Genomic DNA, 15,966 nt, shown 5'->3' on the forward strand with positions numbered 1-15,966 from the left:
TTTAACATCTGCTAGTGCATACTGAAATGCAGTGGCCAAAGTACATACAGGGTATAAAACCGCTGCTATCTCATCCAGATCTGGGCTCTCACAGTCCTTAGAACTCCTCACAGTTGAAAAAAGAGCCCTAGATACCTTAGCAGCTTCTGCGGACTTGGTGGAATTAGGCTTCCTGAAATGAGGTTTTACAAAAAGCATGTCCTGGCACTGTACATTCTCAAGGTTCTTCAGAGCAGGTGCCTTCCACACATTGTGTTTCGAAGTGCAAAGGACGACATTACCAGTAGTTAGACCATTCTGCCAGGCATAATCCACTTTGAAGAGCAGCGCAGCTACATGATTACATGTTGCACCCAAACTGGAAAACATCGAAAGTTGCTCATTAATTACACATATACAAATATAAATACCGTATTAGAAAATGTGTATTATTACTTCCATGCATTTATAGTTTTTTGAAGTCCATACCTTTGTTGAACAAAGGTATGGACAGACCAGGATTAGGAAAGAATCATGGGTTTCTTTCTGATATAACCGGGGTCAAAATATATAGAACACTGCCATCTACTGGCGTTCAGACGCTCATACTGCCATGAACACTACTGGCCAGTAGATGGCAGTAGAGACTGTGAAAACCTGCCAAAAGAAAATTCCAGATAATCCTTGTCTGCTACGTTTAAGATGCTTGGAATTTAATAAATGCAAACTGAATTTCATATATATATATTACTCTGGAACAAAGAAGACAGACAATGTTTGATATAAGCAGGACTCTAAAGAGCAAACAAATCAAAATCAAATCAATTTTATTTAAATAGCGCCAAATCAGAACAGACAGTTGCCCCAAGGCTCTTTATATTGTAAGGCAAAGCCATACAATAATTACGGAAAAACCCCAACGGTCAAAACGACCCCGTGAGCAAGCATGTGGCGACAGTTGGAAGGAAAAACTCCCTTTTAACAGGAAGAAACCTCCAGCAGAACCAGGCTCAGGGAGGGGCAGTCTTCTGCTGGGACTGGTTGGGGCTGAGGGAGAGAACCAGGAAAAAGACATGCTGTGGAGGGGAGCAGAGATCAATCACTAATGATTAAATGCAGAGTGGTGCATACAGAGCAAAAAGAGAAAGAAACAGTGCATCATGGGAACCCCCCAGCAGTCTAAGTCTATAGCAGCATAACTAAGGGATGGTTCAGAGTCACCTGATCCAGCCCTAACTATAAGCTTTAGCAAAAAGGAAAGTTTTAAGCCTAATCTTAAAAGTAGAGAGGGTGTCTGTCTCCCTGATCCAAATTGGGAGCTGGTTCCACAGGAGAGGAGCCTGAAAGCTGAAGGCTCTGCCTCCCATTCTACTCTTACAAACCCTAGGAACTTCAAGTAAGCCTGCAGTCTGAGAGCGAAGCGCTCTATTGGAGTGATATGGTACTATGAGGTCCCTAAGATAAAATGGGACCTGATTATTCAAAATGTTATAAGTAAGAAGAAGAATTTTAAATTCTATTCTAGAATTAACAGGAAGCCAATGAAGAGAGGCCAATATGGCTGAAATATGCTCTCTCCTTCTAGTCCCCGTCAGTACTCTAGCTGCAGAATTTTGAATTAACTGAAGGCTTTTCAGGGAACTTCAGAGACAACCTGATAATAATGAATTACAATAGTCCAGCCTAGAGGAAATAAATGCATGAATTAGTTTTTCAGCATCACTCTGAGACAAGACCTTTCTAATTTTAGAGATATTGCACAAATGCAAAAAAGCAGTCCTACATATTTGTTTAATATGCGCATTGAATGACATATCCTGATCAAAAATGACTCCAAGATTTCTCACAGTATTACTAGAGGTCAGGGTAATGCCATCCAGAGTAAGGATCTTGTTAGACACCATGTTTCTAAGATTTGTGGGGCCAAGTACAATAACTTCAGTTTTATCTGAGTTTAAAAGCAGGAAATTAGAAGTCATCCATGTCTTTATGTCTGTAAGACAATCCTGCAGTTTAGCTAATTGGTGTGTGTCCTCTGGCTTCATGGATAGATAAAGCTGGGTATCATCTGCGTAACAATGAAAATTTAAGCAATGCTGTCTAATAATACTGCCTAAGGGAAGCATGCAAACAGGAAGCAATTGGAATGATTCCAACTGAAAATAATGGAGAAGCAGCCTTGGCTGCTTCTGACATTTTTACATAAGACAAACACAATAACAATGTCTACAAGCTCAGAGAATATATTCACAAGAGTTTTAGACACAAGATACAAAGGGTTTAATGCTGTTGTCCGTGTGGAACCTGATCAGAGCGTCTCAAATGCATTTCGTCTGTCGTGAATGTACTGAGATTACCCATAATGCACCTGGACACAGCATGTCCACACTAAAACCTTCAAAATTAGTGCATTAATTACTTTAAAACTAAAACATATATCTGATATTTTCACTTTATAAAACTTCAGACATGACATGAATTTAAATAACTTGTCTGAAATTAGTTTAGTTAAAATTTTAACCATAAGTAAAAACTGTATGCCTCTGGATGGCTTGGGTGATATTGCCAGCACATCAGTATGGGGTCTATGGGGTCAAAAGAAATTATCTTTTTCTTTTGGGGATTTTTTTTTCTTTCCTTCTCTCACCCCCCCCCCCCCCCCTTTCTGTAACCAGTTCTCTTTTGGCTGCAGAGGATTGGTTTCTTCTGGAACCAGCTCTCCTCTGTTCAAATCTTTGATTTCAGACTTCATAAATGTTTGTAACTGTTAAGCTTTGTTTACCCTCATCATCACTCATCTTCAACCGCTTTTCCGGGTTCGGGTCGCGGGGGCAACAGCTCCAGCAGGGGACCCCAGACTTCCCTTTCCCGTGCCACATTGACCACCTCTGACTGGGGGATTCCGATGCATTCCCGGGCCAGTGTGGAGATATAATCTCTCCACCTAGTCCTGGGTCTTCCCCGGGGTCTCCTCCCAGATGGACGTGCCTGGAACACCTCTCTTGGGAGGCGCCCAGGAGGCATCCTTACCAGATGCCCGAACCACCTCAGCTGGCTCCTTTCAACACGAAGGAGCAGCGACTCTACTCCGAGCCTCCCACGGATGACCGAACTTCTCACCCTATCTCTAAGGGAGACACCACCCACCATCCTGAGGAAGCCCATTTTGGCCGCTTGTACCCACGATCTAGTTCTTTCGGTCATGACCCAACACTAATGACCATAGGTGAGAGTAGGAATGAAGATTGACCAGTAGGTCGAGAACTTTGCCTTTTGTGTCACAACAGTACGGCAGAGCCAATGCAACACCGCCCCTGCTGCGCCGATTCTCCGGCCAGTCTCATGCTCCATCGTCCCCTCACTCGTGAAGACCCCAAGGTACTTGAACTCCTTCACTTGGGGCAAGACCACATTCCCTACCCGGAGTATGCAATCCATTGGTTTCCTGCTGAGAACCATGGCCTAGATTTAGAGGTGCTGATCCTCATCCCAGCCAATCCAGTGAGTCTTGGAGGTCACCGGTCAATGAAGCCAACAGGCCCACATCATCTGCAAAAAGCAGTGATGAGACCCTGAGCCCACCAAACCGGAAACCCTCCTCCCCCCTCCTCCCCCCAACTACACCTCAATACCCTGTCCATGAATATCACAAACAGGATTGGTGACAAGGCGCAGCCCTGGTGGAGGCCAACCTCCACCGGAAACGAGTCTGACTTACTGCCGAGCACCTGAACACAGCTTGGATGGCCACACAGATTGGATGGCCCTGATAAGGGACCCCTTCACTACATTCTCCTGCAGCACCTCCCACAGTATCTCCCGGGGTACTCGATCATACGCTTTCTCCAAGTCCACAAAACACATATAGACTGGGTGGGCATACTCCCAGGCACCCTTCAGGATTCTTGTGAGAGTAAAAAGCTGGTCGGTTGTTCCTCGACCAGGATGGAACCCGCATTGTTCCTTTTCAATCAGAGGTTCGACTGTCGGCCAAACCCTCCTTTCCAGCACCCTGGAGTAGACTTTACCAGGGAGGCTGAGTAGTGTGATGCCCCTGTAGTTGACACACACTCTCTGGTCCCCCTTTTTTAAATATCGGGACCACCACCCCAGTTTGCCACTGCTCAGGCACTGTCCCAGACCTCAATGCATTGTTGAAAAGACGTCTCATCCAAGACAATCCCTCCACACCCAGAGCCTTTAGCATTTCTGGACAGATATCATCAGCCGGGCCTTGCCACTGCAGAGTTCTTTGACTACCTCAGTGACTTCCACCAGGGAAATTGATGAAAATCCTCCATCAGCTTCCAGCTCTGCCCCTACTATAGAGGGCGCTCTGGTCTGATGCAGGAGTTCCTCAAAGTGTTTGTTCCAGTGCCGGATTACATCCTCAGTTGAGGTCAACAGAGTCCCATCCTTACTGTAGACAGCTTGGATGGTTCCCCATTTTCCCCTCCTGAGGTGCCTCACAGTCCGCCAGAAGCACCTTGGTGCCGATTGAAAGTCCTTCTCCATGGTTGATCCGAATTCCTCCCATACCCGCTGCTTTGCCTCCCCCACAGCAGAGGCTGCTACCCTTCGGGCCTGTCGGTACCTTGCAACTGCCTCTGGAGTCCTCTGAGATAACATATCCCGGAAGGACTCCTTCTTCAGTCGGACGGCTTCCCTGACCACCGGTGTCCACCATGATGTTCGAAGGTTGCCACCCCTTGAGGCACCTAAGACCTTCAGGCCACAGCTCCCAGCTGCAGTTTCCCCTGCAGGTGGTGAGCCCACAGGGTGGAGATGGAAAGTCCACGTTGCTTTTTCGGGCTGTGCCCGACTGGGCTCCATGGCAAGCCCAGCCACCAGGCGCTCGCTGATGGGCCATATATCCAGGCCTGACTCCAGATGAGGGCCCCAGGCTTCCTCCAGGCCGGGTCACATTTCCTCTGCCTCGTTCTTTCAGTGTCTTGTGAATCATTTTTAGTCTGGCCTCTCACCTGAGACTAATTTGCCATGGGAGACCCTACCAGGAGCACAAGACTCCAAACAACACAGCTCTCAGGTTCATAGCGGCACACAAACTTCTCCACCATGATAAGGTGATGATTCCCGGAGAGCTTTGTTCACCACGCCTGCAAAAATATGTTAGCGGTCTAAAATTTATCAGACCAAAATTTATCGGAAGATAATTCGTCCGCTGATGGTTTTCAAAGTTGTCTGAGAAGCTAATCCGATAAGGAAAACATTAGCTTCGATAATTAGCGGTTAGCGGAACTGTGCCCACCACTATGTATATCTTGGTCTGCATCATACTTTACAGAGTTAAATTGCACATGGTGGTGTATGATATGAGGTCTACTGTATGTACTTACTTTGTTTTGTGTACACATTGCAAGTGTCTTATGAAATAGGATGTTATTCCACAGAACTTGTTGAGTTTCAGAGAGTTTGCTTTGCAAAATCTGCAGCTCGCTTGGTGCATGTTCTTCCCCTTTTCTTCATACGCTTCGTGATCAAAAAACCCAAAATGGATGACCTGGGAGTTTGCAGATATTTTGATTTTGAAGCACAGTGTTGAACAAAGTTGATGACGTATGTTCCTCTTCTGAGTTGTCATGACGATTTTCTTAGGGAATGTTTCACACACATGAACTTGTGGGGATGCGCAAGTACTGTAGCATAAATTCTCTCACAGGCCCACCTTTTTACACCAACCATGAGAATATTTGTCACTATTTGTAAATTTCTTTCAAGTATAAATGTAAAACTAGTTGAAAGGTTATAAACTTCCAGCGATATTGTTCAACATTCTATATAAATTCCTTTAAACACCCCTATACCCATGTCATGTCTTCCAGCTTGAGCTGGTCTTTATCACCGGTTTAAGACCAGCCACGTAACTGGCTCTCAACCAATGGGAATGGCTAAACTGTCTTGTTTTGACATAGTTATTTCTTCTAGATGTAGAGTAAGCGTGTCTATTTGTGTGTGTTGTACTTTCAAGCACTGCGCATGCATATGCTTAAGTTATGTTTCAGTTTGAGCCTAAGGGCCCTAGACCCACTGGGGAGAGGATCAATTGCGCATGAATTGAGTACACAAATTACGGGCGTTCGTTGTCGTCCGCAACAAAAATGGCCAAAAATGACAAATGTCCCAATATGAATTACGGATATATTAATAATATATAGCGAATATATATGATGAACAATCACGGTTATATAATGCATGTAGAGAGGAAACTGATCCGACACATTGAGATTATCACGGCAGTATTACGGGTGTATTATGAATGCATCGCGCACGTGTTGCGCATGCATGGCATCTGCATTGCGGTCATAAAATAAGCTCACTCGCTCCTTTCCGCATCACTATTCACACCAACAATACAGCCTCTGGAGCAAGTGCTGGACTTGGACAAGTTGATCACAGAGTTATTGTTCATTTTGTCATGCGAGGGTTAATTGTTCATGAGTTTGGGGAGCGGGAGGGGGGAAGCTGCTCGGGGTGTGACTTTTTTTTTTTTTTTTTTTTTTGAGAGTGTCACAGAAAACAGACTTCAGCATGAGTTGTGGCAGCAACTCTTCCTTTTGTTGCTGTTAAATAAAAGTCCTGGATTGCAGCAGCTACGTCTTTGTGGATTTAAATCAAAATCAAATCAAATCAGTTTTATTTTTATAGCGGCAAATCACAACAACAGTTGCCCCAAGGCACTTTATATTGCAAGGCAAAGCCATACAATAATTCCAGAAAAACCCCAACGGTCAGAACGACCCCCTATGAGCAGGCACTTGGCGACAGTGGGAAGGAAAAACTCCCTTTTAACAGGATGAAACCTCCAGCAGAACCAGGCTCAGGGAGGGGCAGTCTTCTGCTGGGACTGGTTGGGGCTGAGGGAGAGAACCAGGAAAAAGACATGCTGTGGAAGACAGCAGAGATCAGTCACTAATGATTAAATGCATAGTGGTGCATACAGAGCAAAAAGAGAAAGAAACACTCAGTGCATCATGGGAACCCCCCAGCAGTCTAAGTCTATAGCAGCATAACTAAGGGATGGTTCAGGGTCACCTGATTCAGCCCTAACTATAAGCTTTAGCAAAAGGAAAGTTTTAAGCCTAATCTTAAAAGTAGAGAGGGTGTCTGTCTCCCTGATCCGAATTGGGAGCTGGTTCCACAGGAGAGGAGCCTGAAAGCTGAAGGCTCTGCCTCCCATTCTACTCTTACAAACCCTAGGAACTACAAGTAAGCCTGCAGTCTGAGAGTGAAGCGCTCTATTGGAGTGATATGGTATTATGAGGTCCCTAAGATAAAATGGGACCTGATTATTCAAAACGTTATAAGTAAGAAGAAGAATTTTAAATTCTATTCTAGAATTAACAGGAAGCCAATGAAGAGAGGACAATATGGGTGAAATAATGATAATAATGAATTACAATAGTCCAGCCTAGAAGAAATAAATGCATGAATTAGCTTTTCAGCATCACTCTGAGACAAGACCTTTCTAATTTTAGAGATATTGCGCAAATGTAAAAAAGCAGTCCTACATATTTGCTTAATATGCGCATTGAAGGACATATCCTGATCAAAAATGACTCCAAGATTTCTCACAGTATTACTAGAGGTCAGGGTAATGCCATCCAGAGTAAGGATCTGGACCGTGTTTCTAAGATTTGTGGGGCCAAGTACAATAACTTCAGTTTTATCTGAATTTAAAAGCAGGAAATTAGAGGTCATCCATGTCTTTATGTCTGTAAGACATTCCTGCAGTTTAACTAATTGGTGTGTGTCCTCTGGCTTCATGGATAGATAAAGCTGGGTATTATCTGCGTAACAATGAAAATTTAAGCAATGCTTTCTAATAATACTGCCTAAGGGAAGCATGTATAAAGTGAATAAAATTGGTCCTAGCACAGAACCGTGTGGAACACTGGTTCCACAACACTGGATAGAAGATGCAAGGGTCTGTCAGGAGCCCAGAAACTCATTGACTTTTTATACACACACACTGATAACAGCTCACAGGTGAGGATGGTTACCTTCTGTAGCCATTCAAACTCATTTGTGACAGCTGGTGTGCACGTTATCAGGCCACAATCACCAGGGTATGTAAACCTTTGATCAGGGTCATTTGTTTAGTTTCTGTTGTCATTATGATTTAAAGAGTAAACACAGTTGTTTGACAGTGGCTTCACACAATTTCAATTTGCTGTGTGTACAACAAATGTATTTCATTTTGTATTTTGTTAATCCCATTCAAAACATTAGGGCACTGATTCTGTTTTTATGTTTTATTTCTGTCTTTCAATTTTTTGTTAAGGTCGAGCCATCTTAGAGCACCTGTATTAAGTCTCCAAAGTGTGTTTGCAGAGTATCACCGATATGTATTGTTCAAAAAACAGGAGCATGATCAGATAAATCAATCGAACCAATGTCACAACTATTAATCCTACAGAGGTCTCTCTTAAACACAAACAAAGGTTTCCTCGAAAGTATGTATTGTGTGGGCGCAAGCAGAAAGTAAAATCCCAGCTCGAAGGGTAAAATTTCTCCAAAGGTCCTCAATTCAATCATCAAGTCACATTAAATCAACTTTATTTGTTCATATTCATGTTATTTCATTCATTACCTACTTACATAAACATTTCTCGAATCCAATCCAATCTAATCTAGTTTATTTGTATAGCACATTTAAAAACAACAAGGTTGACCAAAGTGCTGTACAACAAAGGCATAAATAAAATGGATACGTGGTTGACAACAGTGGCAACAATATAAGTCTTTACAACAGTAAAATCATCAACTCTGTAGTCAAAAGCCAAAGAAAACAAATATGTTTTAAGGCGAGATTTGAAGTAAATCCACCTGCCTGATACAGAGAGGCAGGTCATTCCACAATCTGGGACCAACAACAGAAAAAGTTTTATCACCTCTGAGTTTGAGCTTGGTCTGAGGAACTACAGAGCTTGATCTTATGACCTAAGAGAATGTGATGGAGAATAAGACACAAGCAGGTCAGACAGATAACGTGTGGCAAGATCATTGAGACATTTAAAAACAATAAATTTTAAAATCAATACGATATCAAACTGGCAACCAGTGAAGGGAAGAAAGAACGGGTGAAATATGGTCATGCTTCTGGGATCCAGTTAATAGACGGGCTGCAGCCGTGCAAGTGAGGCCTGGCTGATACCAGCGTACAGTGCATTACAATACCCCAGGCGAGTCATGACAAAAGCATGGATTAAGATCTCTAAGTGATGCCTTGAAAGTGAGGGCTTTATCTTAGCTAGCTGCCTCAAATGAAAGAAACTTGCCTTCACAACAGCACTGATTTGTTTATCAAGTTTAAAATCTCCATCCATTTTTACACCAAGTAGATTTAATTAACTGTGTCAATGGTCCAAGGTTTATTGCACCACAACTACTTGATTTACTTGGCCCGGCCAAAAGAACTTCAGGTTTTTGTTTTTTTTAAAGAGTAGAAGGTTTGCAGACATCCAGTCTGGTGCAGAAAACAACTTGGGACTCCCCAGGCTGGGTGGCGCAGGCTCCTCCTGCTGCAGCCTTCACCCACTTTGCCTCAATTCGGATGACAGACTGCTTCAAGTTTAGTGCACATAAACAATGTCAAATGTACGTATATGTGTTGTATTTAATTCTGATGGGTGCCATTATTACATTCAGCTAGTAATTATTGTGGATTAATTGCTGTATTTCGTCTGAGGTAATTGGAGTGTAAACGTAATTTCTTTGCTGTTGCACTCGTGTAAGGACAATGACAGTAAATCTCATCTAATGTTCTCAGTGCACTCTAAAAGTTGATTGGCACTGAGTGCATTCTCACGCTTTAGGGGCACATAGATTTGGCTGTCATCGGCATAGAGGTGGAATGACACCCCAAATCTACAAAAAACTGATCCCAGCGGAAGCAGGTACAATGAAAAAAGAAGTGGCCCAAGAATGGACCCTTATGGTACACCACATGACAGGGGAGCTGTGGAGGAAACAAAATCTCCAAGTCTTACACAAAAACTCCTATCTGTTAAGTAGGATCTTAACCATTCTAAAGCATTGCCCTGAATGCCGACCACATTCTTAAGGCGATCCAGGAGGATCTCATGAGCCACTGTGTCGAACGCAGTGGTCAGATCCAACAACACCAAAACAACAGTGTGACCAGAATCAGTGAACACCAGTATGTCGTTAAAAACCCTCATTAACCCTCTGGGGTTCGAGGGCATTTTCTGGACAGTTCACTCGCCTGGCATAAATGTTTTATTATTGCTGTTAAAATCTCACCCTGTATCCCACAATCAAGACGTCTCTTTTTCAGGACAACCTCTACTTTCAGAATATATATGCTATAGTGAAGTTTTATCAGTATAATAAAGGTTTACAATCAGAAATAAGATTGGAAAAAATAAAGCGGAAAATAATTTTCACACACATTTAGACAAAACACACAGCAAACTATAATAAACAACTATTTTGACACTTTATAAAGGTGATTTGGGGTCTTGTAGAACAGAATGTACAAAATAAATGTTCTAACAATAAAAACAAATGCACATTTTGAACAATATATACAAAATGGTCTATGCATTTTGTTTGTCTTTATGCCACATCTCAAAGCAATTTCTGTCTGCTTTTACACAAAGGCTTACAACACACTTTTTTCTTTCCTAGAGTTTGACTCTCTTCACAACCTGACCCTTCCCCCCTCCTTTCATTCATATGCGTAAATGGCACTTTACAAGCGAGAGCGGTAGAGTCAAAGCGTACGAAAAGCTGCTCAATATCACAGTCAAAATAAAAATGGTCCCTAACCAACAGCGAATTGTTAAAAGCTGCAGAGAACTGGGCAGCAGTGGTTGAATTAATTACACAACAGCGGCGGGCAGGAGCGCACGGTTTGACAGTGTTGCATAAAATAGGCACATTAAAAAGAATTGGCATATGGTCAGAAAACACAGCATCACAGACTTCTAAATTACACACGTAAATACTATAAGTTAAACAAGGTCCAGTGTATATCCGTGTACTTGTATGGGCCCAGAAACACACTGCACAAAGTTAAGAGTCAATAAAATCCAAAACGTCTTTGGCCATAGGTTTATCAGTACAACATACTTGAACATTAAAGTCACCCACAGTCAGTATGCGGTCAAACTGAGGCATGATTTCAGCCAAGAAGTTAGAAAAATCATTTAAGAAGTCTTTGTTGTATTTATCATGAACAAAAAGGAAAAGAAGGAAGCTAAATCTGGACATCAACATTGTTTGACCTTTACTTTGGAGACAAAACATTCAACACAGTCAAAACGATTCCATTCAATGTGTATATGTTGCTGACATGAATGAATGAAGCTCTTCAACATCTCACCATGTCATTTAGGTCCTTCAGACCTTTTTCAGTAAATGCTTCTGGAGAGCATTAGCACTTCGCTCACCTGACCCCCCCATTTTAAGCATTTTCTTTAATTGCATCTCACATGCTTGGAAAAAGTCCTCACCATGTATTTTAGGTCCTTCAGACTTTTTTCAGTAAATGCTTCTTAGTGCAGCGGATAACTGAAAAAATACTTCAAATGGTGATGCAAGCACCAAATTTGGCACATGTACTCCTTAAACATTATTCTTTTAAAAATGCCGAGTGGCCACATGAACGTTCAATAGGCGGCCAAGCAGGGGTCAATTGAAGAATTACACAGGGGTCAAAATTAAAAGATGCTCCAGTTATATTGAAAGGTATTCCATATTATTTGTCTGATCATAAAGATTCCAAAAAGGTATAGTTTGGACTATCTATGAATGTATGTTATGGAGTTACGGGGGTAAAACAGGAAAAACACTGAGAAAGGTCAATTTCAGTTTGTACAGGGGTCAAAAGTTAAAGTTGCTCCAATTTTGGTAAAAAGTGGTGCAAATTACTGGTTGAGCTAATAGGATTAATAAATGGCATAGTTTTGACTGTGTTGCGTGCTTGGTTTGCAAAGTAAAGGATAAACAATGTCAGCATCCATTAGATTCTATGATGTGACATATGCTACCCTGTAACATGATAACTAAGCATGATACATGGTGAAAACTATTCCTGTGAGGAGGTCTTCCAAACAGGATCTCAAAGGGTGACAGGTTGTTTTTCTGTTGCGTGCAAAATCTAATTTGCATCAGGACTAGAGGCAATCATTTTACCCAGTTCAGGCCTGTTTCAACAGTGCATTTTGCCAATTTGTTTTTCAATGTGCCATTCTCAGAGGATAATTTTTCTGAAACTCCCAATCTCTGGACAATGTCTGTCATTAAAGCTTTTACCGCTGTAATGCTCAGCCCCGGCTCAGGGCTTAGGTCTTCATTCTTTGCGTTATTTCCTCTTTGATTTTCTGGTTTTACCTTTCATTAGTTTGTACTTTATCATGTTAGTCTGTTTGGTTCTGTTTATTGCTTTGCTTTGTTTACTATTTAGTCACTGGCTTCATTTTTTTTACCTTATAATTTAGTTAGTCATTGAGGTATTCATTGCTTTTCTTTGTTTTACACTTTCGTCACTGATTAATTCTTTGGTTATCATTTATTCTGTAGCTGGTTATTGTATTCCTTCACTCTTGGTCCTTTAAGTTTAGTTCTGTTTATCATATTTCTTGTATTATGCTTTAGTCACAGGTTTTGGTTATTATTCACCTTCAGTGTTTCTTTTCATATCATGTTCCATTTGTTATTTATTGCATTATTCTGTAGTCACTGGGTTTGTTTATTCTTTATTATCTCATTTTTGTTATCAGTTAAGCAGTAGTATCAGGTTTAGTTTTCTGTAAATTATTAGTCTTCGTTTTGTCATCTGGTTGTCTTCTTCAATCATAGTTACCTCCGCCAAGGAGGTTATGTTTTCGGTCGCGTTTATTTGTTTGTTTGTCAGCAGGATAACTCAAAAAGTTTTGAACGGATTTTGATGAAATTTTGTGGAGTGGTTGGAAATGACAAGAGGAACAAGTGATTAAATTTTATTGGTGATCCGGATCCCGATGCTAACGCGTTAGCATGTCTATGGCATTTTCAATGTTAAAAGTTAGCATTAAGCAGTTGCAGCTGTCATCACGTTCGGGTGCACTTGTTTTCAAATTGTAATATTTCTTAAATTTATTTTTGTTTATATATTAATAATCTAATTATTATTATATACAATTTTAGAGAAAGAGACAAAAAGAAATAGATCACTGTGCCAAGGAGGGAATCTCTTTAGGGTCAGTGACCCTATGGCCTTGTTTAGAGAAGTGTTTCATAAATGTTAAAAAAAAAAAAAAAAATCATATATTTGCAGTTTAGTTGAATAATAAATTGATTTTTTTCTCATGACAGTAGCTTCTGGGAAAGGTGCAAGTTGCAATAAACTGTGATGCCAGGCACTAAGGATACATGCTATCCAGTCACAGCAGATGAAACTTTTTTATTACTGAGCAAACATCATTGTTAGACTTTTTTAGGTTCAATGATTCCACGGCATGTAGACGTTATGGCGTCAGTGACCCCATGGCCTTGGCGGAGGTTTGCACTCTGAGTGCTTCTGGTTTCAGTTTAGTTTTTTCTTAGTGTTTATTTTCCTATTCAGTTCTTATGTAATTTATCTTCTATGTTTATTATCTGATGGTTCGCTTTTTGTTCTCATGTTCATGCTTAGTTCAGGTCTTGTTCATTGTAGTATTTTATTCTGTCCTCAGTTTCTGTTCATAGTCCTCTGTTTCTGTTTGACCTTTGTTCTCTGTTTCCCTCACGCCCATCTGATTATGTTTTCACTCCACTGCACCAGCCTTGTGTCTCTGTCTCTCACTTTGATTCTGGCATCTTTGTGTTTTCATTCATTCACGCTTGGCAACTGTTCACGTACGAGGTCTGTTAGAAAAGTAGCCGACCTTTTTATTTTTTGCAAAAACCATATGGATTTGAATCACGTGTGATTGCATCAGCCAAGCTTGAACCTTCGTGCGCATGCATGAGTTTTTTCACGCCTGTCGGTTGCATCATTTGCCTGTGAGCAGGCTTTGTGTGAGCAGTGGTCCACCCCTCTCGTCTGATTTTTATTGCAAATAAATGTCTGAAAGATTTAGAGCTTTGCTGCAAGAAACTGTGAGAGACCTCCAGGTGGTAACCATTCGGAAAATTCAGATGACTTTCAGGGACAATTTTATGGGGATTACACAGATTAAGGAGTGCTCCAGTCGGTTTAAAGACCGCCCGCAGCGTCTGAGAGCGCGGTGCACTCCGAGCGCCGATCGACAGGTTGAAACCCTGCTGAAGCAACCAGATCATTTCCAAAGTGAAGGCTTTGTTGATTCGGGACGTCTGACTTCCACAAAAATGGCAGAAGATGTGGACATCAAGACTTTTTTGGCACATTCCACTGTTACAGGAGTTTTTTTCATGGAAAGAGAAGCGGAGGGATGCGCCACGGAGCCGCTCATGGTGCGGGACAAAAGCACCTCCATGTTGGTCTCACAGGACGGCTTTCGGTGGCTTTTCAGTCGTGTGACTATCCAAGAAATTGTGCATGAGCTGGACATGCCAGAACATGTCCTGTGAGGCTTCATCACGGCGTTGCTTTGCGCCATGCGGCTCCACCGCGACGCGTGGAATTCCTCCGCACGTCTGTCTCAATATGCCGAAAAAGTGCAGATGTCCACGTCTTCCGCAATTCCTGTGGAAGTCAGACGACATCCCGGATCAACACAGCGTCCAGTGTGGAAATGAATGGCACATTTCACTGTTACAGGAGTTTTTGTCATGGAAAGAGGAGCGGAATTCCGCGCGTCACAGTGTCCTAACCCTAACCCTCACAGGACATGTTCTGGCATGTCCAGCTCATGCACAATTTCTCGGATAGTCACACGACTGAAAAGCCACCGAAAGCCGTCTGAAAGCCGTCCTGTGAGACCAACACGGAGGTGCTTTTGTCCTGCGCCATGAGCGGCTCCATGGCGCATCCCTCCACTTCTCTTTCCATGAAAATAACTCCTGTAACAGTGGAATGTGCCGAAAACGTCTTGATGTTCACGTCTTCTGCCATTTTTGTGGAAGTCAGACGACGTCCCGGATCAACAAAGCCTTCACGTTGGAAATGATCTGGTTGTTTCAGCGGGGTTTCAGCCTGTCGATCGGCGCTCGGAGTGCGCTGCGCTCTCAGCCGCTGTGGGCGGTCTTTAAACCGGCTGGAGCACTCCTTAATCTGTGTAATCCCCATAAAATCGTCCCTGAAAGCCATTTGAATTTTCCGAATGGTGTCCACCTGGAGGTCTCTCACAGTTTCTGGGAAAATTTGATGCAGCAAAGCTCCAAATCGTTAAGACATTTATTCGCAATAAAAATCCGACAAGAGGGGTGGACCACTGCTCACACAAAGCCTGCTCACAGGCGAATGACGCAACCGACAGGCGTGAAAAAACTCATGCATGCGCACGAAGGTTCAAGCTTGGCTGATGCAATCACACATGATTCAAATCCATATGGTTTTTGCAAAAAGGTCAGATACTTTTCTAACAGACCTCGTATCTTTGTCTTTTCTTCACTCCACCTTGTGTTGCCATCCCACACACTCTGGTCTTTCTTCCCTCTTCTTTGTTTCACTAAACCACACCTCTTTCCAGAACCTTCCACACACCTGCTTTACATCACCTGGATTAGTTTGCTCCTTATTTAAGCCCTCACAGTCTCACTGCTCACTGCCAGATTGTTGATTTTGTGTCACTTTCTAGTCTTGTTCCTTGCTTCATTTTTGCCTGCCTGTATTTTGACTCTGCTTAATTTTTGACCTTGTTTCTGCCTTGCCTCTGATAGTCCACAGTGTTTTTTTTGACCTGTGCCTGTTACTGAACTACATCTCAGCCTCTCACAATTCTGATAACTTTGCTTCACTGCTGGATTCCCTGTGTACTGACCTCCCACCTGTTTTTCTTATTAAACCTATTGAACTCTGTCATGTGAGACTGCATTTGTTTCCACTTGTGCCACGCC

Source organism: Thalassophryne amazonica, chromosome 7 (assembly GCF_902500255.1).
Source record: "Thalassophryne amazonica chromosome 7, fThaAma1.1, whole genome shotgun sequence".
In the NCBI taxonomy this organism is placed as follows: Eukaryota; Metazoa; Chordata; class Actinopteri; order Batrachoidiformes; family Batrachoididae; genus Thalassophryne; species Thalassophryne amazonica.